This window comes from Nipponia nippon, unplaced genomic scaffold, assembly GCF_047370975.1.
Source record: "Nipponia nippon isolate SJK-2023a ecotype South Korea unplaced genomic scaffold, ASM4737097v1 scaffold_4, whole genome shotgun sequence".
Classification (NCBI taxonomy): Eukaryota; Metazoa; Chordata; class Aves; order Pelecaniformes; family Threskiornithidae; genus Nipponia; species Nipponia nippon.
The window spans coordinates 101,334,451-101,357,629 of NW_028262358.1; the positions used below are offsets into that span (position 1 = coordinate 101,334,451).

The window sequence follows — 23,179 nt, forward strand, 5'->3', positions numbered from 1 at the left end:
CGCCATACTCCGTGCATGACAGAGACAGGCTGATAAATACGCAATTCCTTCTGGAGACTATGAGTGAACATGTAGAATTAACTTGGCTTTGTAAATTCCTCAGCTGATGAGAACGAACACACATCCCAGTGATCTGGGAGAAAGCCTGCCCCATGGTAAATGTGAAAGGGCCACTCACAGCCAAAAGGAATCTGCAGTGACAGTCTCCCACAAATTTCTGTTGTTTCTGCAGGATTAGGTACGTCATAGATTAAACATTTGCTGCAAGGAAACTTTATATATAATCAGGAAACTGCTTGTATGCCTAGGAAGCTCTTATAGCGACATAATGATACTACCACTGTTGAACTGACTGTACTAGTTTACTTGAGTGGAGGCTCCTACTCTGAAACAAGTGAGTTTTCATTCTAGTATAGGAAGTTTTACAAATACAGATATACTGGTTTAGATTCACACATTTGCTAACGTGTACAAGACCTAAAAACAGAGCTTTCCCTTTCTTATAGTGCTGAAATCAGGAACATTTGAATTCCTAGGAAAAATTTTCAGAAATAGGAAATTTGCTTCAGTGTTTCAAGAACGCCTTTAAAGAAAAAAACAAACAGGCAAACAAACAAAAGAAACCCCCCTGTGAATATGTCTCTTCAAAGCTTTTTTCTTTAGCTGAAGCTAACCAGTGAAGTTATTTTTACAACTTTTACATAGTTTGGAAGTTATTCAGTAGCAGGCCATTATCAGTGCAAAAAGCTTGTCAAGTGCTGACCTTTCTTAAAGCACGGATAGCACAAGTGACTTCTAGTACACCATGATGTCAACCTATTTCTCCAGACTGCTTTAAAATAGAAAGAGGAGAACTAAGTTTTAGGACATGACTATGGATACATATATTGCTAGGGATTTTTCTTTAATGTTATTTGTATTTATATCATTTTAATATAAATTATACAAATGCCCACAACCACTGTAATATCTGCAAAAGGTGTATTTTCTGAAAGCCTCTGATTCTTTGTCCAAAATAGATGATACGTAACCCACCACCAACTTGTCCATCAGCCCAAATTTAACCTTAGGCTAGTACTTACTATTTCTTTTAGCAAATGCACTGATTTGTGGTTGAAATGGTCATGCTACTTATTGCATCTTCAGACAATTTGTTTCAGTGTTAATTATCCTTACTGTAAAAAAGCTGCATCTTATTTCCATTTTTACTTCATATGACTTCCATGAAATTTAATTAAACAAAGATGTATAAAAGTGGCAGCAAGCTTTTCTAGTCCTAGAGAGAACGATAGTAAGAAAAACTTGTCATATCTCTGTGGTCCAATTATCACTATGTCTAAATCACTATGAATTTTTCATGAGAGTGAGGGCCACATGGGTTCTCAGTTTCCAAGCTCTTTTTAGTAGAGAGAATGCTTCAGAAAGCACGCACATTTTTTAAAAAATATTCTGGAAATACCAGGGAGGAGGACAAGCTGGATTACAGAATAGTTAAAGTGGTCAGAAAAAACTGGTCAGAAAAAAACACCACCAACAACAAAACAGAAAACAAATGGAACAAAAAAAATAAAATATGTGAGGTCCTAAACATGCATAAATCAGAATATTCTGTTGTTGTGTCAAGTATCTCAGAGCTAATTTTGTTACCATAATGCAGATACTTCTGTCAAATGCTTCTGTGAAATATTATGAGATCCTCTGAGAAGATCCATTATCCCTGAAACTATACCAGTCAATATCAGTTGTAATTCCTATACTTCTTCAACGTAGAAACATATAAAATTATACTGAGAATTGTGTGATACAGGGTTGTGTGATAATAGGGTTGTATGTTAAGTTATGCAATTAATTATGCACTTAGCCCTGCAAAGCAGTAACATCAGGTTCCATCGACTTTGCTTATGCCTTGAATTCTTGAACAGCAATGCACAAGATACAATGAAAAACTGTTTAACATTGTGCTGAATTTTCTTTTTTTCTAGATGGAACCATATTTGAGCAAAAAGATTTTATAAAATATTCATCCTGACATTCAAAACCCCACAGTGCTGAATCAAACTTTTTTGAAACAGCATCTCCAGGTAGAGAAGCTTCCAGAAGTATTGATTCACTTTTTTTCAAGTTACAGTTTATCCAGCTATCATAGGATAAACATCAAATGACACCAAAAAAAAAAAAAAAAAAGAAGAAAAAGATAATATATCCCTTAAATATTCAGGTATTCTATTATTCATATGCATGCAGACAACTAGGTTAATAAGGGAACAGTAGACGGAAGGATGGGAAAAGGTCTTCCTAAAGGTTTAAAACCAGAACCCTAAATCAGATGCTATCTAGCCCAGAAGTCAATCTTTTATCAGCTGGATTTCTAGTAGTAAAATGCTGCATGGTGCCTGAAATGTCATTGCTGAGTGATGCCACCAAAGTCCGTGCAGCCTTCAACCAAACATCTGCCTTTCACGCAACTGAGAACAGTTTTACCAATCTTTTGATAAAATCCTTGGCATTTTGTTTCTTGCCTAGTCCCCATTCATAGTTGCACACTATCACTGTAGTCAAAAATAAAATGAGAGTTAAGAACCGATGTCAAATCCACCTTTCTGTTCATTTCTTGAACTTAGTCCTTTGTTTGCTGGGAAAGTTTTGCTAACTGTCAGAATACTCAGTACACTGGGACAAACTGTACTCATCCTTATGTTTGAGACATTCCCTTTTTGTGTAAATGATTAGAAACTGGAGAAGACAGCCAAATTCAGTGATGCTTCATCCCAAGTGAGTTGATGTTACCTTATCCAATACACTGGTTATAACCACTCAGTCTTTTTATTGCTTGTTGTTCCAAATACTACTTATCTGTAGGAAGTGGAGCATCTTCCACTCAGGAGTCCAAGATCCACCCCTCACCAAAAGGACAGTAATTATGTCACTCTCCTATGAGACATGAAAACATCCACTTTCAGATGAAACCAGGTAAAGGAAGAAGCCAGGTCTTTCACATTCTTGGTGAATGATCTGGTCCTGGGGTAAAGGATGCCTTGGTGGGGCTAAGGGAGATGAATGACTTCTATCTTCCCCTTGTCTGCAGCTTGCACAAGAAAAGACTGACCTCATCAGACACCTACCACTAGGAGACCCCTGGCTATAAGTACCATGTAGGTACTTTCTTGCTGCCTAGAGCACTTCAGTGCCCTTCACTTCTCTCCTTGTGACATTTTGAACTGTCTAGATTACAGAAAGCTCTGCCAGCTTCAATAAGGTTGTGAATTCCAACTGTGCCTTACTTAAGGAACACTGTTTGCCATCTCAGAGTTGTTTGTTGTCCAAAAGAAATGTTTTATAATACAAGTCCACATCTCTTCACAAATGTATCCTGGAAAGTTTTTTAATGTTCGTATGCCTAAGTGATGTATCACAGTTAAGATATGGTTCACAACAGGATTATTGCTGACTGTTCCAGCTAGTGCAGAACTTAACAAAGAGCTCCTGTTGTACCCCTAAATAATGCATAAGTTTCCTAAAATCCAAATGAGATGTGTATACAAACCATGATAGCCAAACACTTCAAATGAAGAACCTGAAACTTGTTTGTAATGTAGTTCTCAAACTGTAGTGAAACCCAAACTACTCTGCAAGATTTTTCTGGCTATTTTCCATATGTACCAGTGACTACCTCTGTTAAATAGTATGTCCATTTTAAGGAACAGGGGTTGTATGTTAAGAAACAGGGTTTCTAATCCATGGCTGATTGGAAAGAGGGCATGCATTTCATATAAAAGTTTGAGATATCATGAGACGTGTGCAGAAGACAGAAAATAAAGAGAGAAAATAATAGTGCCTTCTGTATTAGCAGCCTAGGGTGGGTGAATAATGCTGTTTTATCTGATAATTTTAATTCATTTTAGTTTGGAAAATGAAACTGTAAGAAGGAATATATTTGTAGCAGTGAGCCCTTCCTGGGCAGGGAAAGGACACCAACTGATCTGTGAGCACACTAAAAGGTTACTACCTTACTTAGGCAGCACTTGAGCCTCAAATATTGGTTTTGGGCATCTCATGTCTCCTCCCACCATCCTTCACCCACGGCCAAAACCATAACAAAGGAAGGTAAATGGACGATGTGAAGAAAGAAGTGCCTGTCTCCAAAACACTTCAAAATAAGTCAGGAGAAGAAGGGAAAATGAACTATTGTCTTAATTAGTCCTAGTTAAGATCACTCCTTTTTTGGTCTGTGAGTCTCTCCTAATGCCCACGCTTAGCTTGGTGAGCTACCTGAGCATTTCACACGGTATCACACACGTAAGAGAAAGTTAACAACAAAATCCTTAAATGAAAGTAGGTACAGCTTACTCTGTAGGGATGATTTGTATTCAAAAACGAAGTGATTCAACTGTGAACCAGAAACAAATTTACCTCAACATATCATGTTATGGTCTTTATTCACAGACATGAAAGTTACAAAACATATTCTTCATAGTAAACAATGATGTGTTTGAGCTGCTGTTTCACTGTTTAATCCCAGTACTAAATACAGGCAGTGTTTTATTACCCAGTCTGGGAACCCTTCATTACCAGAGTTGTCATAGTGCTTCCCTTTTGTATGTGGAAGAGCCTCTCCATCATGTATAAAGTCTGGAGAGGTTCACTATGTAAAACATGGGAGTGCTTTTCACCTACAGGATCAGATTCAAGGATGCTAGAGACCTACTAGTCTCTCAGATGAAGGCAACAACAGTTAAGGTTTCAAGCAGCTTTCAGTAAGCAATGATATTCTTATTGGACTGGATTATTTCACCAAGAATGCCTAAACATTTTCAGTAACATTAATGGGCTGGTCCAGTGCAGCTAGTCTGGTTCTGACTCTTGTTTTTGTCAGGAACGAGAATTTAAGCCATAGTAAAAAGCTCTGGTAACCAGTAGTCACCCAGCTCGTATATGTGTGTGATAGGGGAAGAAAATCACTGATTAAAAGTGTCTAAGTGGCAAATTAAAAAGGGAGACGAGCTGCCATGCCAGTGGTATCATAGTTTTATGCTCTACCATCCAACAAATACAGATTAATTATTCTGTGTATTTCTACAATAGGTGACTAATCACTTTCAAGAAAAAAAAATGTTGATCTCTTATCTCTTTGCCATTTTTCATGATCAAATTTGAATCTTTTTTTTTTGGAACAGAAATGATGATTCACTTCCAGCTCCTTTCCATTTTTCCACCACCCTGGTACTGCCACCACATACATTTTCCAAGGTCTGTAGTGAAAGTCCCAAATGTCTCTTAAGAAAGCTTTTTAAATTGGTTGCAAGTTTATTAGATTCAGGGATATTCCATTTATTTCAGAAAAAAAACCACCAAAACACCTAAAACAGGGATTGTTTTTTAAAAAAGGGCTCGAAAGTTCACATTCCTCATCTTTCTTGACACACAGAAGATGAGTCTAAAGATAAATTGTTAGGTAATTATGACTGTTTAACTCTACAGTTCTGTGAATCCTCCATTTCCACCTTTTTTTCACAGTGTTTCTTGTCACCCAAATAAAAAGATGACAAAATTCCTTGCCAGTATATATGGATACTTATCATCAAGAGGATTAGATCCCTCATGCTTTTTGAGAGGAGTCTGCTTAAGATCTTGACAAGTATGATCATCCTCATGATACAGAGGAGTCTGAAACAGTTGGTTGAACACTTTTTTGTCTTTGGAAAGAAGTGGGGTAATGTATTCATACCATCCAGAGAAAACAAAATATGTTCTTTTCTATTAGTAGCTCAAGAGGATGATTAACAGTAACCATTAAATAAGTTAAGCATTTTTAAATTGCAAGACTGGATCATTGAATAGAATTGGCTGTGAACTACTGATCTTGAATCAGAGCTACTAACTGGCCTCATTCATTTGAAATGACACAGAAAAAGAGAGAGCTGGATGTATTAGTCAATCACAGAACGTTTATGAGCCAGTGATCTAGTGTGTCTTGTGGAAAAAAAAAAGTGTAATCTTCAGCTGATGTATTTCCAGTTAAAATAGGAAAAATACAATACAGTACACACATTGCTAAATACTGAGTATAGCTTGGTCACACAAAAGAAAACATATTTCAAAGTGGAACAGGTGGAGAGAAAAGCTAATACTATGATCGGCAGAACTGGGAATTTATCTTGATTAAACTATCAAGTGGTACCTTGCTGAGCCTGGCAAAAGAAAAAATGAAGGACATATGACTGGTATTTAAAACAGTATAATTACTTCAGAGGAGAAGAGTAGGGTAAATACTTTGGGAAGGAGATTGACCATTGACAATAAATTATAATGTTGACCTAAAAGTGAGCATACACAAGCTAGCTATGGGGAAAATTTGGCACAACGCTGTAATAAAAGTAATGAGAGCAAAGAACCCAATTGGTTTTAAGCTGGCAATCAATATGCATACAGAAAGACTGCATAGTTTGATTGCCTGTGACAGCTGGAAGTGGCCAAGTGTATTCCTTCCAGTCCTCTACTGTTTACTTGTTCAAAGTATTAGAACAATTGGTATTTTTTTTGTTGCACCAAAATTTAAGAAAGGTTAAGAATGTGAACTCAGAAAGCACTGATAGGCTAGCTTGGCTTTCATCTTAGGCACTGGTAGAGAACAATATGGGATAAAATCAGTAAAGATAGTAGCATAATTAATGACAATTAGTATAGTTTTACAATAAACACCTCCTAGCAAACAAATGGTGTCTTTTTGATGAGATTACATTTGGCTTAGGATAGTGACTGGGACTTTATAATATAGCTAGAGATAGAACATAAAGATATTTGTCTTAAGATGCCATAACAAACTACTATAAATATGGCACTGTACCAAATTCACAAAACCCATATTCAATATATTAAAATCTGATTAGTTGAGTGCTTATAGTTTACTGTAAGTACTTACAGACTGCTTATAGTTTACAGACTCTCCTGCTATATGCATCCATCGGGGACCAATGTTGTTCAGTGTCTTTATCAATGTTCTAGAAGAAAATGTAAAATCAATACAGATAAATTTGTGGGTGACATGAACATTGGTAGAGCAGTAAATAATAGTAAAGGCAGGTTAGTAATAAAGATCACTATGCATCATTTGGTAAAGAGATGGTAAGGTTAATTTGAACATATACAAGGTCATATTACAAGAAAAAGGGAATGCACATCATATATACAGAGTGGGGAATAGTTATGTGGAAAGCATTGACTTGGAAAAGGCCTTAGAGTAAAACTGAATGAAAATGGATTTGTGAGTTTGTTAATTTTTTATATACCTAACCTGTATATTGATACACAATTATCTAATTTGAAATATTTTCATTGTTAATACAATCCCAAGTTTGAAATAAAAGGGATTTTTAATTGATTAGAATGTTTAGTTTCAAGGAAATAAAAAGTATTAAACATGTCAGAGGGAAATTTAGAATGAAACATTATTTTTTAAACTAAAAAATCAAAATGTTTTAAATTTTGCAAATTTGAAACTCCAAGGGCTAAAGTTTAGACATTATCCTTTTGAAAATTTCTCTGAATTGCTCTGGACACACTAACACTGTGGACATACTCATGCTTGAAACCTTGCTGCAGGATCTTCCAGCACCATCATTAAGTCTCTCTAAAACTCAAGTCATGCCCTGTGCATGAAAACATGCTGCCTTGTGTGTTAAGGCCCTTACTGAGATACATCAGCTGGCTTTGTAAATAACTACTATTTCTAAAAACTCTTTACCTTATAGGAGATACCCTCCAAAAGCCTAAAGAATGTAGGATACCCTTCTTACCCTTTGTTGACTTAGCATGCTCTGTCTGCTAAGCTAGGAAGATTAAAAGAGGAATAGTCGGTAACTATAGTCAGGCCATGCAGCACAGCTTGAAGGTGCCACTGTTGGACTAAAGCTGTTGGCAGTACCTAGGACTAGATATTTGTTAGCCTAATGGCACCAACCTTTTTCTCACAATATGAGGTTTCTTGTATCTTCCATGCAGTTCCCTCATGGGAGCACTTACCTCCCAATTTAATAACTTCTGCTTATTTTAAATTTGGAATTAATTATAAATCTGTGTAATATAATGCAAATTTATGATAACAATGGCTAAATAAAGCTGATAGTTAAAAAAGGAAAATAGTGAGTATTCTGTATTTTTAAAATGGACCTTTTCATTGTTACCTGTGTCTCAGCACTGCAGTGTCCTCAAGGTTGCACCACTGATCTTGGCACAGAATGACGACTACATTGCAGCAATGTCAAGGAAATGCATGCCAGAAAATGAATGCACTTTTTAATGTTTGAGCTATGTTATTTTAGTCCAAATATGTAATAGTCACTTTACAAACCATCTTGCTAGGTGCAAACTTGCAGGCTATTTGAGCCATTTTCTTGTGAGTGACACAGAACTTTGCCAAGTGTTAAATCCCACAGCTGCAGTGGATGACTATTCCTTCATCTTAGCCTACTTGACCTCAGTGTGTCTTTCACTCCCTTGCCAGTGGTCCATGCTTCTGGACTGTCCCAAGGAAGGGGCCAGACTTTCTAGCTCTTCCCTTTCCCTATTTGAATTGCCATCTCATGCTGTACTCATGGGGACTTTGTGTCCTCTCCTCTTTCTCATTTTTACAGACTGTTTCAGTTCTTTCCTTTCCTTTCCTTTACTTTTTTTCTGTTCTCATTGCTTCAAATGTCTTATTGCTGGTTTCAGAATGGGATATCAATGTAAAGACTAGTGAACTTAGAGGTAGCTCTCCCTCATTTCACTTGCTTGAGTCTTGCATCTTGTTTTCTTGTCTAGGCTGCTGTCCACGCCATGTTGTATCCATGCTATAGCAACTTATTTTCAGCTTTAAAGATCATGGTCTTTGTTTCTGGTCTTGCCAGGCCTAAAAAATGAGTTTTCATTCCCTGTCAACCACTTTTATTTAGTTTGGCTTGCACAACCACCATCTTCAGAAATTTTCTTTCTTCTTGAGTGTGCTGCTACTGAAACCTTTATTTGTCTTTCAGTTATGCTCAGAGCATTCTGAAATTTAAGCATGTAATTAAGTGTCTTTTAGCATCAATAGCTAAATCCATTTCCAAAGAATTTATTATAATTTTCCATTTGACAAAGAGGAGAATAAAAATGAATATTTAATTGTTTTAGGGAATAAAAAATGTAAAGTGAAACCAAAAACAAACTTGAAATTGCAATGACCATAATTACAAGACAGCATGGTTTTTTTCTTATTTATGGTATCCCTAGCTTGAGAATACAGCTTGGCTACTCACACAGGCAAAGAACTAGAAGATTTGTACAAACACCCCTTTGTTCTTTTTCTCCTGTGAGCTCTCCTCCCTTTAGACTATACAATCTCTTTTGGGTAGTGACTATATGGTCTTGACTGTCTAAAAATTCTTCATACATTGCTGGCACTACCAGAAACAGATAATAAGATCCATAAAAGGTCTCAGAGTTTCAGCCTATCCCATTATGAATGAAGTTCACACTTACGGACAGGGCCAGGACATACATTAGATGTTATGTAAATCTCAGTTGAGCTCCAGATAGAGGCATGAGGAATATCTAGATCTTTATTAAGAAGCGCATAACGGAAGTATTTAAATAGGTGTCAGGGCAGTTTGAAAAGATTAAGAATCATTAGAGGTTATACGAAAACAAAAAATTGGAGGAATAAGGTATTTAGGAAACATAGATAAGAAATTCATTGACTCATACATTCTGTGATAGATGGCAGAATTAATTACTGATAAAATAGATTATGAACTGAGTATAAAAATAGAGGAAGGGGGTTTGAGTTAAAAATGAAAGACCTAGAGAAAGAAAGTTCATACCTAAAACTGCACAGAACACTTAAATTTCAGCCTTGCTGGGAGCCAATATTATAATAGGACTGTACAATCCTGTTCTGTAGGTGAAATTATGTTTTTTCATCTCCATTTTTCTCTTTGGTTGGGTTTTTTTGTGTGTTTGCTCACCATCTCTGGCCACTTGCTGGTGGTACCTCCCTGAAATACCTGCAGGAAAACCCACGGCACTACCACACACCTAGCCCAGAAAACCTGGCCCAGGTTCATTGAGGCTATCTCGGTGAGGATGAAGATCAGGGTGAATGATGCATGCCTGGCAGTGGGGAATGGTAGGGTACCTCATCTGCTCTTCCCAGTTGCTTTGGTATTTGTAATTGTGGGGTGGGGGTGTTGGCAAGGTAGATACCTTTAGTTTAGACCAGTTAGAATTAGTTCAGAAGTTGGAAGTTGGGGGGCAGTTAAATGGAACAGCACTTTCTTCTAAAGTTTGGGGTTTTTTTAAATTAAATTTTTTTTCATATTCCAGCATTACACTTGAGACCATCATACAAACCCTCCTCTTTACATACAGTTTTTGCTGCTCTAATTATTTCCCTTTTCTTCTCTTGTCTCCCATTCCTCCTCCCTTCTGAAACTGGATCAAATAATAGGGGCAGGCTTCCAACTTTGTTGTTTGATGTGCTTTTATCACAAAATGAAGCAAAAATAAAAAGCGTGACTTCCTTGTTATGATACTGTTGGTTGCCAAAATGAGGTCTCTGTGAAAAAAAAAAATGTGATTTTAAGATACCAATCAGCCATGTGATAAAACCTCTCACTCACCAACACATGCCAAATCTTAGAAACACACCTGTTGTTGTTGTATTAGTTTTAAGAACTCAGTGATGAAGGATATGAAGTATCTCAGTCACCAAGCAGACTGCAGGATAATCCACTAATCCAGACAGATGAAAGGGAATGCAGATTTTATGCCCTCTTGAGAGTGGCAGCCTGTCAAAAAAATAGATCCTTCTGCTCAGCTTGCCAGAAAGAGAGAGAGAAGAGAGAAAGAAAAGGTCTCTATCTCAGACATGCAAACACACATACATACATGGACACAATGAGAATGTCTGTTTTACAGCAGCACATTAATCAACACTCCTGTAGAAATCAATGACAAAATATGTATTGATAGATACCTCTATTTCTTTTATGATGAGAAAGTAAGTATATTGGGGGGGTGGGGGGAGAGGTAATTCTGTTTGCACTTTAAAATATGAAGACAAAAAAAATCCTTTAGGGTATCAAACTGATTGAAATCCAAAGAGTAATATTTTCTCTTATGCAAAATAAAGTTTTTCTTTGCAATAGGCACTAACAATGATAATTACAGAATACAATTGTTTCAGAAGAATCTTAAGACAGCTTGTTCAAATAACAATCATGGTCAATACACAAAGTTTGCATGTCCCAGACATTTTTTTTGGTCAGATTCTGCTCCCTTTATTTTTGTCAAATGTTAGCTTTAATTGCAATTAGTATACTTTAATGATAAGGAACTAAGTCAAAATCTGGACTTGCATTTTGTAATGTAATGATACACTTTCATTTGAATCCTACATGTATATGAGAGACTCTTTTTACTGGAGAAAGTGACAATATTACTTTGAGCACAGGAAAGCAAACCTATGTGATCACTTCAGTTTCTTCAGCTCCCTTGCATTTAATCTATTTTTTATCTTTTATGTTCACAAGGTGCAGAAGGTGAAGGTGGGGATGGAAAAGCATATCAGGCAAAATGTGGATAGAGTCAGCAGTAAAAGAAAAAAATGCATGCTGTCCTCTACTGTGCAAGGCAAGCATAATCTCTGACATGAAGAAACTTGCACTTCTGGAAGGAAAAAATTAATGAAAAAAAATTCTTTACCAATGACAAGAAAAAATCTGAAAAAAACAAAAAAGAGTTTGCTTTCTATTTCACAGCATAAATTGGAGTTTACTGTGATTTGCACACATTTATGTCAATACTTCTACATTTACCTGGACTGTAATCTTGTATGCATGCTATTTGCATTCTGTAGGTCTTCCTTTTGTATTTTAAACTGAGTACTGACCGTTCTCTGAGATAATCTTTCTCAGAGATGATGACACATATTTAAACATATAATAATGCATTTCTTTAGTTAAAAAGCACAATAAGTTAAGCTAATTCCTTTGAACTTTCAACAAAGAATTAATGATGTGTTAACATATATAACAGTGCTAGAGTTCCTGCATTCAATAGATGCAACTATGAACTTTAGTGTACATATTATATTTGCAAGATTTCTTTTCTTTTTATGAAATATATTGCAAATCTGCCCAATCTACCTTTAATGGGAACTCTAATCTGCTAGGAAAGAAGATTCACCATTCACAACATGGATACTGCTTTTAGCAGTTGTATGAGATGTGTTAAGATGTGTAAAGAAGCAAAGGAGCAGTAGGAATGGAAAGGGTTACTCTGCATTTGAGGGAGGGAGTTATCATTGTCACAGGGAGACACACAGGGTGGCACCAAGTGCATGCATTTTAGCCCTGTAGAAGAATCCAGGAGGCTTTTACCTCCCCATTAAACCCTTCCTTGTGCTGCCTTGCCACAACGTTGGTACTCCTAAACTGTCAGAGAAGCACCACAAATTCTTACTGGCTCATCCTGTATGTAGCCTTCCAGCTTCTGACACTCATGGAAGCAGCAGAGGACATAACCAGGTAAGGGTATGCAGGGAGGAGCTCTGGCTTCATGCGAGGAAATGAGTGTGGCCACGGCTGCGCTACCTGCCTGCTGGTCACAGTGGGGCTGGTCTGCCATAGCTGCACTGTTCTAGAAGAGGTTTTATGCTCTGAAAACCCTCTAGGCAAAATCTATTTCTTTAAATACTGTCTTAGATGAGAAGATTTGATGCAGTGTAAAATACCCACTGTAAGGATAATTACAAGAGTCTCTTGAAAAACTGAGGTCACAGCACACTTATTCCTTAGTCATTTCCATGGGTTTTTTAAGACATTTCAGAAGAATGAGGTATTAAGAAGAGATTTCAAACAGACCAATGAGATGGCTCTTCATATATTTACGAAGAGAAAAAGGCACAGGGTGGGGAAAGTATGAAGGCTCTACAATCCCAGACTATTAGTGTTTTATGTTAATATTCATCCTATTATGCAGAAATGCAAAATTAGACTTACCTTCTTAGTTAAGAATGCTCTGAGGCTTCTACAAAGACAGTGAAATTTAAAATATTAAGATAAAAATGATACATAACTGCAACACATTTTAATTATTATTCATTAAAATGGCAATGCAAGTACAATAATAATTGAACTGAATATAATTTCAGAAAATACCAGTTATACAATCCATAACGCATATGGACATGATGACTTAATTTGTTTGTTGGGTACCTCACTGGCATTCCTTGTGCCAGTGAGGTAGGTAAAATTCTATGCTATAATATTCAGTTCCTCCTCATGCCTTCCTTGCCTTGAAATTGATGGTAATTATTGGAAAAAAAAGTTTTCGAACAAACGCAGTTTCATAAGGACTCAGTAGAGGTACAAACATCACTTTCACTTTGTGTTTTTTTTTTATTTAACATTCCAGTTACTGTGGAAAAAATTACTTCTATCATACTGAGAAGGCTGTGTAAAAAGCAAAGGAGATGGAGCACTTGTTGCATGCAGCTGCAGAGGAGCAGGAAGCATCTGCTTTCTTGGAAGGTAGTCCCTTCCCTATAGAAGGGACTTGGATTCAAATGATTTTCTGCTTAAGAGAATTTGAGTCCCCCTCCATTCTGGCAGTAAAGTGGTTGAACCATTAAATTATAATCTGTACCTGAATTTGGGAATACCATTCTCTCCTGTAGATTAAGCCTGAGGAGCCTACACACCATTCCTTCAGGTGTTCTGCAGTGACTTGCTTTCAGTCTATCCTGTTGAAGACAATTCACCTTGTGTAGTATAGTCAAATATTTATTGAGAGCAATTCAGTGGCCTGGTTAGGACATCTAAAAAAAAAAAAAGAGAGAGACCTACTTTCTGCTTGATTCATATGAACAATGAATGTTCTTGCATAATGAATATTTAATTTACCACCCTCACCTCAGAAGTGAGTGGTCTTAAATCCAATCCCTGCTCCAGTGCATGTTTAATTAGGTATGCAAAGTGAAATTGCCCTGGTAAACAAGAATTAAGGCATCTTCTCTTTGAACTAGTGATTTGGACTATCTTTTTGAAGGGGGCTACCAATCCAGATCAGGCAAAGGTGTGAAGCAAATCAAGATGTCCTTCTTCTGGTGGGATTTATCTTCTGCAGCATTAAGGGTGTATTTGCATTAGGATTTTTTCTTTAGACCAGGAGGGCATTTTTCAAGTGACTTTCCCAGTCACCTCCCCTTCCTGTGCATTTGTTCACACTGGAAGTAATCCAGGATCTCACAAACCGGGCTCCTTTTGGATAAATGTACACTGGCAGATGTGCTGCAGAAATACAAAACCTGTGATCAAGCTGCAAACAGGTTGTCAGTTCACAGAGTCAGAAACATGTTAGTCTGAAGTAGCAACCCCTCAAAGTCATATAGTGTGAATGTAAAGTTCTGAGTGCTGCTTCTCTTTACAAATATGCAGCTACTGGGCTGCACTTCTTCCTAATGCAGACATAGTCCTAACTTCACCTTTTCTGCAAGAGTGATTTTTTTTTCAGTGACTTCACTCTATATACATGAGCCATTTAGGAGGGACCAAACCCACAATTACTGGCATTTTCAAAGTTCATGAGAATGAAAAGACTAGCTTTGTTTAAACTATCACATGTAGGACCATGTTCTGTCTGCTACATTTGTAGGTTTGATTTGGCCCATGAAAAGTTCACATGCATATTTGCAGCATCACTGAATTACAATTCTATGCACAAACACTTGCATCTGTATAATATTTTAGGAATAAAAATTGGGAAATTATCTGGACCAATGCTCTAATTAATTTTCGGTATAGAAGTGCCATAAAATGTGCAGGACCAATGATTTGTTTATGGCAAGAGGAAAGGAAGGCTGACAATACAGTTTTTAAAATTCTTTAGGAAATGTGAAGTCTTTGCTTTACCCTTTCCTTAACAAATTCCTGAATATTGTCTTCTGGGGTATGCCTAATGATCATGAGCTGTTGACTAATCATAAACTGCCAGACATTTGGCTCAGGATTGTTTGTGCAATGTAATTTTTCAGATAATTCTCTTCCAGTGTGGAGGCACTTTCTGTCTAGTTTATTGATAAGAAGCATGAGCTGTTGAGTTTTCTATTACTAGGATTCCAACACACAACATTACTTTTATTAACTGTACCACCATTACTATATTTTGGGGTTCGAACCATGGACTGCAGCCATCTCCAAAAGGATGTGAAACTAAGCAAGCAAAGAATGAGTGATTTACATCAGCCACAAATGCACCATTCACCCAAATGCTGCAAGCAATTAATTTCAAAAGCTATTCTAATGAATGGTATTCATACTTCTAAAATGAACCAATGTGCAACCTGCCAACTTCTTTCCAGAATAATCTTTGATGTAAGACAACATTGAACAAGTGGAGCCTTTGAACAAGCAAGTTCAGAAAAGGATTGGGAATATCAGAAGTAGTTTGGAATACGAATGCTCAGATATTTCTTCATGGGAAATTCATGAAAATTATTTCTGGATTTCTTGACTTCATTTTTTTCCCTAAGATATTAACTGTTTTAATGTAGACTTCTTGCTGAAATACAAACAGGACTCATTTTTGCTGATTATTTATTTTTTGGCTCTCACTTGCAGCACAGCTGAGTTTTACTTTATTTTAAGCAATCTTTTTACTTCTCCTTCAAATCTCACACTCAGTGCACCCTTCCACATGATCTGAATGGACTTAATTGGACTTTATTGGGGCTGGGGTTGAGTCAAATGAAAACAAAAAAAGAAGAAAGACTAGAGTAAAATGTTTGCCAAATTACATCCTAAAGGCATATACTTGATTAACAGAATGTATTTTCAATTTTCACTTTCATCCATTCACACTTGTGAAACTGTGGGATATTCCCTAAAGCTTTCTACTTGCCAAATACTGTTCTATCACAGACTGATACATTAGCCAGCTGATTTTGATTACATAGATTGCATTTTGAATGCACATAAAAGAAATTCATTTTTAGTAGCTTATTCATAAGGTTGAATATGATCAGTGTTAACAATATGAGGATGTGTCCTGATAGCATAAAATACAACTACTTAAATCCTCTCTACTGATCAAGGCAACTGTTTCTGTGTAATAACACTGAAGGAGCTCTATGGGTCTTCATGTGAATTAAGTGACAGTACTGTTGAAGAAAGCAATACTCCAGCTCTCAAGTGGCAATAAAGGTGAAGTCATGGGCCATCATAACCAGGGAACCAGACTACAGACTCTTAAAACTATTTCTAGGAAAGAAAGATTTGAAAACAAACATTTAAGGTGGGAGGCATTCAATATCTTGTAAAATCTGGGATATTTAAAAAAAAAACCACATAAAATTCTGGGATAAGTACATGCGGCTATGGCATAATCAAACTTGTCCCATATGAGTGAAACTCATCTGTTATTCTCTCCTCTATCTTGTATTTATGCTTTTTTCACAAACACCTCTCTATGGTGCCATTATTAATTCATGAACTTATAAGTCCTTTTATTCATGTGTGCTTGGATGAAAGTGTGTGCACAACTCTTTTGTTAGAAAAGAGCAGGCAGAGAAGACAGAATATTTGCCAGATTTCTCTGTTGGTGAACCTGAAAACAGAGATTCTTCTACTAGCAGCATCCATGCTGTTTCACGCAGAGATGAAACATCTCCAGGAGGATATTTTGCATTTCTGTTAGCAGTTAAAGTTATATTGGTTCTGAGAGCATTTTTAGTATCAGTTCCAGATAAAAAATATACCTAAGTTTAGCTGTCCTCAGTAATCATTTATGTGAAGAAAAAAAAAAATAAATGAGGTGAGACAAAACTGAGATCTACCAAAAAACCCAGCAACCAAACAACAAAAAGGAGAGATAAAAATAATAATGCCCCCTCCCCTCATTTTGTGTGAAGTCTTACAACAGTTCAGAAAATTACTTTAGTGGATTTCAAAATGTCATCATAAGAATGATAGAAGGTTTTAAGATAGCAATGAAAATAAACAAGATTCAAAGGGTTCAGCACTAGAGAGTAGGGATGTACTACCTGATGTTGGCCTCAAAGGGAAAGTACATCAAGGACAGAAGGAAGCTTAGACAGAGAAGGCTGTTGAAAATTATATTTTGCTGGTTTCCCTGAAGAGCTCTCTAGAGAATCTCAGTAGATTTACTGGATTCAGTAACATGGCTTCCTGGTGGCTGATAGGGAAAAAATTATTTTCAAAGAGATTCTTGGTTTACTGTGTGAGAATGTAATATTGTGTCTGCAGCTAGCTGGACACATGGTGTTGCCCTCAGAGTTTTCATTGTGAGTGAAAAATCACATCTGAAAAAAATATGGATGCCTTTGAAAACCATTCCTTGTCTCTATGACTGCTCTCTATATGGATTTTGCCTTTCACAACAGTTTTCTTCTGGGGTGACGTGTGGCCACAGCTGTGCATCAGGCATAAACAAGTTTTCCTACAGTTCAGGTGTTTTCAAGGGATCTTACTATGTTATAGCCCACTGTCTGCAGCCAGATTCTGGATTAACTTCAGCCATTTTAGCTGATATCTTTGAAATTAATAGGAATTTCCCTTAATTCTCATCTTTGAACCATGCTGTCAAAACATCTTTTACAAATTGTCAGCGTGAGACTCAGGGACACATATTTTCTGAAAGAAGTGGCATTAGTACTAATGCAGCACAGAAAATATTTGAGAATGCAGATGACTGATTAAAACAGGCTTTCTGTTTTGGATCACAGTAGGCTCAATATAGGACATTTTATGGCTGAAGAGAATTACAGGGTATTTGTGTAATTAGTTTGCAATTTTCCTATTAAATCAAAAAGAAATATCTTGACTTGTTTCTTCTTCAGGCTGACTTTCCTTTGAAGTTGTGTTTTGTCTAGTGTTAATAAAAAAGGTATTGAACAAAACAGGCTTTTTCTAGTTGCATTTCTGCAAAATGTTTAGTTTCTAAATATAATATTTGCTTTTAATAGATGTTTTAAATATCAAATATTGTATTGACTATGCCATGTCATGTGGTGTAAAAACTTGTCTACACATACACAAAGGAGCAAAGAGACAATGGCAGATGGGGCAGCTCAAACAGCACCTTGCCCCAGCTCCTCCCAGGCCCATCCCAGAACCCTATCTCCACAAGCCCAGAGGAACACAGAGGCCCCAGGTCAGGCAGAAACCCAAACTAAAGGCTGGCCCAGGGCAGCCTCAGCCCCGGTGTCCAGATATGACACTTACCACAATGGTCCAAGAGAAGCAGCTCCAGATCCACTGCTGGACTGGTGGGGCTACTGCCTGAGGTATAGGAATGTTACGGGATGGCAGGGAAGAGCATTTTGGGATTGCACAAGACTTATGGTGTGTTTAGGGAAGAAACCAGAGGTGGGGAAGGGGATGGATTTAGATGATTTGGGGTGGAACAACTGTGGGAAAATAGAGGTGTGAGAGGACAAACAAACAGAGCTGGTTGTGTGTAAATAGTGGCCTGTCTGACCATGCCCCCACGGGGGTTGTAGGTGCCCACAGGTGGGCGGTGCCAGCCTGGGGCGAGTACGTGTAAGGGTGCCAGCAACTGGTCTGGACCATGGGCCAGAGGGTGCATGTGCCTGGGTACCAGTGACCAGGGAGACTCCAGTGAGAGACACCAAGTGCCAGCTCCAGGTGGGACCAGGGCCAGAGCCCGTGTGTCTGCAGTGCAGCACTGGGAGCCAACACAGGTGTGTGGGTGAGTGTGCGAGAGCTGGCGAAGGTCTGGCCAGATGAGGTGGTGAGCAGGTGACACATACAGGGAGCTGGGGAGGTTTCTTCAAGGATGAGACTATGGCGGGTGTCTATTGGGGACCAGGGGAGTCCCAGTCAGCTCTCTATGTGCATATGCGTGTGTGTGTAGGTCTGAGCACCAACAAGTGGAGTGGGGCTGTGGTCTCAGAGGTTCACATACCCAGGTGCCAGCAACTGGGAAGGCTGGGATCCAAAGGCAGCTACTGGGCTGACTGGGTGTCTGATCCCAGCTGCTGAGGGGAACCACACTGCACATCTGTGTATGTGTATTCCCACCTCTGGACCTCCACCCTGCTCAGCCAGGGAGGGGAAACAGGCTGAGGCCATTGGTGTTGCCTGTGTCTGTGCAAGTGCTGGGTGTGTCTGTTGGGGTTAACCTATGTGGCTGGGCATGTATATATGTATATATGCAGCCTAACAGCATACATTGTATGTATAAGTTCTCATTTTGTGTGAGCAGGGAATGGATGTCTCCCTGAGGTAACATCTCTGCTTGGCAAGAGATGGATTTGACAATTCAAGAGGTCTTTTGCATCTCCAGCCGTTGTGTATTTAGGAAGAAACTTCGAAATTATCAAAATTATATAACTGTCATGTGTTTCTTCCAGGACATGTGACTGTTACCCTAAACAGAGTCCGTTTTGTCAGAGAACCCCATTCTTACAGTGTTCTGTCTAAATAAACAAAAAAACACATAAAGCCAAGCTGCACTACAAAGTACACAATTACAGCCATGGGATCCCCCATTTTAACTCGCAAATATGTTTGGCACAAACAGTGCCATAAACAGTGAAATCAGTAGTGGCAGGAGTACCTAAGAATCCTAGGTGCCAAACTACTGTTTAATTTTGTTTGGGATCCTTGACATCCAATGCATTTCATAGCTTATTTTAATTTATTTTTTAATTTTCCAGTATTTGCTTTCAGTCTTGGGTAGTTAAAAAAAACCCTCAAGTTTAAATTCATAACAAAAACTGCCTATAACTTTGCTGTACTTGAAATCTGCATATGAAATTTTCCTGATGGAGCCTGCCTTGACTTTAAACAAAGCATTGTTTAAATCTGCCTTTTCAAATTCTAGTCATTCAGACTAAATGGGCCGCCTTTGACAGCTGATTAAAATACCTAAGTATTATCATTTTTACCGGTCACTATTGTGAAGAGTAGTGTTAATGGATTTTTTCCTCTACTAGTAAATTTTCATGACAGTTTTGCAAAACAAATGTAAATTAAAAGCCTAATATTAAATCACATCAGTGAATCCCTTCACTTCAATTCAACTAAGTGAAATAATAGAACAATAACTATTATTAGTCAAAAGAAACTTGTCATACAACAACATAACCTTTACCGTGTCATCATTAGCTAGCTGCAGTGATAATTGTGTTCATTTACACAATTTACACTATCTAAATGAATGTTTTAAGGCATATCAAATCACATGTTTAGTGAGCCCACCTTTGATGATCTGATAATACGTACTTACTGTAGGGAAATATATGCTAATACACATTTATTCCATTTTATAATTAAAGAAAATGGCAAAACTCTATTTTCTTTAGAAAAACACCGTTTGATGTGTTATTTGAAAAATCAGTACAAGGCAATGTTAGAGACATTGCAGTGCAACACTTTTTGGTGGATAGACACTACCAACCTCCAATTACAGACATTTCCCATAAATAAAAAAGCAAACAGAAAACCCAGTGTGTGATTGTCACTGCTTACCTTCCTTTCCTTTTGATGGGATTTGCATTTTTCAATTTTTCCCAGTTCTGAGGTTCTGAGGTGAGGAATACAAGCAGGTTCAGAAAACAGCTGTGCCATGTTAGCTTCCAAGGAGCCACACTGGAGTACAAGAGGAAGAACAAATGTACAATAACACGCCATGCAACCCAGTGGCTGGACACACAGAGGGACTACTCATCTGAAGCAAAACTGTTATTGCCTCAGTCTCAAAGTAAAACAGAGCCATTGAAGTCAGCTTGCATGTCAGACTGCAACTGTAATTTATATTAAAAACATGTATTAACATAAGTTATGCTTTTGTCTTTATCTATTGCATTACCATATAACCTCATTTATGGAATGCTGAAGTCCTTTGATCCATTTTCTTAAATCATGATGAGTAAATAAGAAAGAGTCTTCCTGTTAAGACCCAGAGGATCCTTCTTGGTCTGTTAAATGGAGGCTACTGTTTTCTACTCCCAGGTCCAGCCAGTAGTGAGGCACTTCATACTTCAGTGAAAGATGTATGCATCCCTGCACTTTCTTAATTTGCAAGCACACACATCCATGGATCCTTCAAACCCTAACCCAGGCCTTGAGTCTGTCCAGAACCCATGCACAGCTCTCCTGTGCCATCTCCAGCTCTGACCTTAGGTCTTCCCAGACTCTGGTCTCCTCTTCACTGGCTAGTACAGCTTGATGTTCACTAGGAAATCTCACGCAATCATGGAATAGAAAGCAAAGTCATACAGAAAATAGTGTTTAATAGAAGATAGGACAGACTGTGGTGATCAGGTGCAAGGCTTAGTCAGACAAGAGTGCCAATCAGCCCAAGGGCACACAAATGGCCTCTTTTATTCTGCCTTTTCCCTCTAATTTCCCCTATTTGTTCTTCCCTGATCTACTGTGAGGCTCCTCTTTCCCTGCCTTTGGCTCTTTTTTTACTGCCTGTAATAAGCTTTGCCCATTCCCACAATACTTTTAAAACATCCCAGAAAAAGTTTTACACAAAACAACATCCCCCTCGAATATCCCACAGTAGGTTTGTTCTTTCCCGTCAGGCCCATGATAACCCTGTTTCCTTCTCATGAGGTATAAAGGTCTGGTTGACACTCACCTGTGTGGTTGGTTTCTTCAGTGGACCATCAGCCAGTGACCCGAGAGCTCTGATCTTTGTCGCTGTCTCTGTTATCTACTGCTCATTAGAGTTTGTGCATATGTGTGTTTGATTCATTTATTTTCCTGTTTCTTGTTTGTCTTTTATGCTGATTAACAGTTAAACAGATATTGTTACAAACCTCATGTCCTTGTAACCCAGGTATACTTACAGGTATCCTGAGGCTGTGAAACCCTTTCCCCAAGGTTCATGCTCTGCCAATCCAGAGCTAATAAGATTAGCACTTTATTATGGATCAGGGTCTATCTGTCTACATGCTCCTTTTCTTCTGGGAACTAGTCCTTGGACATCCACCTGCACTGAATCCTTCTCCTAGTATAACACACATAGCACAGATATCTCTTACCACAGACATTGTGTTGGGCCATCAGTCATTAAATCCATCCTTAAGTTAGTCAGGTAAATGATCTCTGATGAACAAACATCACCATAATAGCTCTACTCTCTCAACTGCATTTTGCCTTTCAGTATATTGCAATTTTCTCTCAGCTGTCATATTTGTGATGTGGTAGTCAAAATTTTCGGTATGTCCTAATAATTCCTAGTGGTGTGTAACTACTCTTACCACAATAGTCTCAATGAAAAGGGTATGGGGCAAGACAGTAGGGACAACTATTTATCACTCTGTCATTTCTATAAGTTGGGATATGGCTGGTGGACTTTCTTTACCCTGTGTAGCTAGGTCATTATTTTGTTCCCAAGGTATTAAAAATTCTCAGAGAGTCTTGAGTTGGCAGCAACACCTATTCTTGCTTCAGTGACTCATTTGAGGACCATGCTTGATTGCTCATGGAGAATATCAGTCCTTCTGGTAAAAATATATCTGCCCTTCCACTGCTAATATTCAGTATGTTTGATGATAGTCAGTTCATTCCTCCTAAACACTCCATAAATTGGTGTAAAGAATACTTCGCAAAACAAAATGGTTCCAAGCTTGCATTGCAAGTATCTGGAAGCACTACCAGCATCTGTATAAGAACCCTGTCCATGGTCCCACATCCCATCCCGTGTCCTCTCATCTTTCCCATGCCCAGTCTTTCAGGACTAGTCATCTGACAGCTTCCAAGTAAATATGATTTCAGCCAAAAAATCCAAGCCAAGGATGGGAAGTGAGTGTAATGTCTTGTTTTAGAAAATGCAGGCACTGTTCTGTATGCTGACATGACTCCAGCCAAACCTCTATTAGAAAACCAGGTGAGACTGATTTTAGCAAAGTGCTGCATCTGTACTTGTAACTCTGCTGTCTCTTTACTGACTGCTTACTTGTTCTCTTCTCTGAAAATGGAGAAGCTACAGAGAGGATTTGTGGGTTTTTTGTGAAGTGGTGTAGTGATTTATTTCAATGGATATTTAAAATAGTCACCTTTAGAAAGTACTTTTAGAACTAAGTAAATACCAAAGTTGTAAGTGCATCTGCAATATTGTAAAAAAAGCAGATATGTCTACGAGAGTAGAGTATCATTGCTGTCTC

The 23,179-nt window shown here is 37.9% G+C and overlaps 1 long non-coding RNA gene across 1 annotated transcript in view; it reads left to right on the forward strand.

The window, feature by feature from the left end:
• Positions 1-12,392: 12,392 nt before the first annotated feature.
• Positions 12,393-23,179, forward strand: part of LOC148053456 (uncharacterized) — a 36,791-nt gene continuing 26,004 nt past the window's right edge. Inside the window, exon 1 of the long non-coding RNA XR_015708644.1 lies at positions 12,393-12,545. This is a non-coding gene — a long non-coding RNA (uncharacterized LOC148053456). The remainder of the gene's footprint in view (positions 12,546-23,179) is intronic.